Below are 2,528 nucleotides of genomic sequence, written 5' to 3'. Positions count from 1 at the left end.
TATAATAATTTTATTTAAATAAATTTAGTGACTAAGAAAAATTTTATATTAGAATATAAATTTAATATTATAAATTTGATGTTTCTAATCGTATTAAATTAAATAATTTGTGCACAATTTTTAAGTTATGTTAACTGTTAAGGGCTTGGTTCTGAAAACCGGACCGGACCGGCCGGTTCGACCGGATTAACCGGGAACCGGTCATTTGGCCGGTCCGGTTGATGTTGAAAACCAACCTGCAAAAAACCGGAGAAAAAACCGGTTAAACCGGCGATTAACCGGCGAACCGTATGAACCGGCCGGGTTTTTGGGCTTCCCGGTTCGCTACTATATATATTTAAAAAAAAAAAAAAGCAAACGAAACCAAAGAGCACCCTCTTCTCAGTTCTCTCTCACAATTCACAAACGAACTTAGGAAACCCTAGCAGAGCTGCAGCCACCTTCAAGTTCCAGAACGCGTGCCGGCCCCCGCCACTCTCGCCGCTGACAGTGACAGCCCTCTGGAAGGTCTGCTCGGCCCTCTCAAATGTTAAGCCAGTCGTCGTCGTCGGCCCTGAGTTGCTGATTTTTCTGTTTCGTTAAGTTTGGTTCGTTTATGGCTCTCACCGGCGCGCCTCAACTCAGTCGTGGACTTCTCTCATTGCCGTCGCTCACGCACGTTCGCTTCTCCTCGGCGTTTTTCTGCTTCGTCTCTGTTCTCTCTCTCTTTCTCGTAGCTTAGTCACTGTCATCGTTGGTAAGCCTCCATCCCTCTACTGCTTTTTCAGTTTCATTTTTGGGGGTTAATTACTATTTTTCTGGATTTAATTATGTTGATTGTTGATTTTTTTATGGGTTAATTAGTTGTTTTTTGAGTTAATTGTCTTCGTTGTTCATTGTTGTTAACAGGGATGGATTGTTGTTGTTTTGTTCTGTCTTCTGGGTTAATTATTATTAATTATTGGTAATTTTCTGAGTTATTTTTGTGCTATTTTCTTTAAATTCTGATTTAATTTACTCGTTGTTGGCTTGTTTCCGAGTAAAATTAGTTAAACTTAAAAAATTTTGTTATATTGATTCTGATTTCTGAGTTTTGTTAAGTTTTGTTATATTGATTCTGATTTTTGAGTTGTTGGTTGCTGATTTTTTTTCTAATTCTGAGTTGTTGATGGGACTTTGTTGGGAATGAATGTGTCAATACACACTTGAGATACTTGTGCTCTTCAACTGGATCTAGCTCTGATTTGATACTGGAAGAAGAGTTTTCAGTTGAAATCCCGGATGAGAAAACTGATAAGCTTGCTCGCTATGCCAATGTTGCGAAATACATAGCCTCAGCCATAGCCTGCAGACTAGAAAATTGTTGAAAAGCCTTGAAACTTCACTCTATTATTCTTTTGGAGATGTGGAATTCTATGTTATATGAACCTGTGTTAAGTTTGCTTAGTAGCATATATGACTTAATGTTAGTTTCCTTAACATTGTGCTTTATATGGGAATGTCTTAATTGGGTTGAAGAATACCAAATAATTGATCTTAGCTAATATTGAACACTTGTGTAAGTTTACTTGGTGCTGATTATGATCTTTGCTTTTTTTTTTTTTTTGGTTTTTGGATTCTTTGGCTTTGAATGGCTTTGGATGCTGAGAAGTTTTTGGATTCTAATAAATATACTGATTCTAATTTTTGAGTTGTTGGTTCCTGATTTTTTTAATTCTTCTAATTTTGAGTTGTTGGTGGTACTTTGCTGGGAATGAATGTGTCAATATGCAATTGAGATATTTGTGCTCTTCAACTGGATTTATCTCTGATTTGATATTGGAAGAAGAGTTTTCAATAGATGATCTTGTAATGAATGAATGATCTTGTTTTCAATTGAAGATAAGTGTGTGGTTTGTTTGTTACAGAAAGTACAAAAGGCTCTTTTGCAATTTGTCTGCTTTTTAGTTTTTATTTTTTATTTTGAATGCCATATAGAATATTTTGGATTCTGGATTCTGTAATTCTAGATTTTTGAATGTTATATTCAATTTTGTAATATGAGTTATCTTTATGATGGGAACAATGGAATACTTAATGATGATTATGATTACTAATGAGTAGTGTCTTTATTTAGTTGAAAATTTGTTTAATTTTTGAATGCTATATTCAATTTTTGATTATATATTGAATTTTTTTATAATTTTACTGTATATATAATTAAACCGGTTCGACCACGGTTCGACCCCGGTTGAATCATTAAACCATTAAACCAGTCACTTGATCGGTTCAATGACCGGTCCGGTTCTCGCAACCTTGTTAAGGGTTAACTAAGACAGAAAAGTCTTTAATATATCATTTGATTAATTGTTTAATTTGTTTGGTAATAACTCTTTTTGTTTTAATTGCTACAATTGAGAGATTTTTTCAGTTATGAATATTGTGAAAAATTCGAAAACAAAATAAAAAATGAATTTTTTGTTAATTGTTTTTTGATTTACATTGAAAAAAATTATTGAAAGATTTGACACAAATTCTATTATCGATAAATTTTATGATATAAAGAATTA

This window comes from Arachis ipaensis, chromosome B04 (assembly GCF_000816755.2).
Source record: "Arachis ipaensis cultivar K30076 chromosome B04, Araip1.1, whole genome shotgun sequence".
Lineage (NCBI taxonomy): Eukaryota > Viridiplantae > Streptophyta > Magnoliopsida > Fabales > Fabaceae > Arachis > Arachis ipaensis.
The sequence above is the reverse complement of the archived record's forward strand: the minus strand, read 5'-3'. Positions refer to the sequence as shown.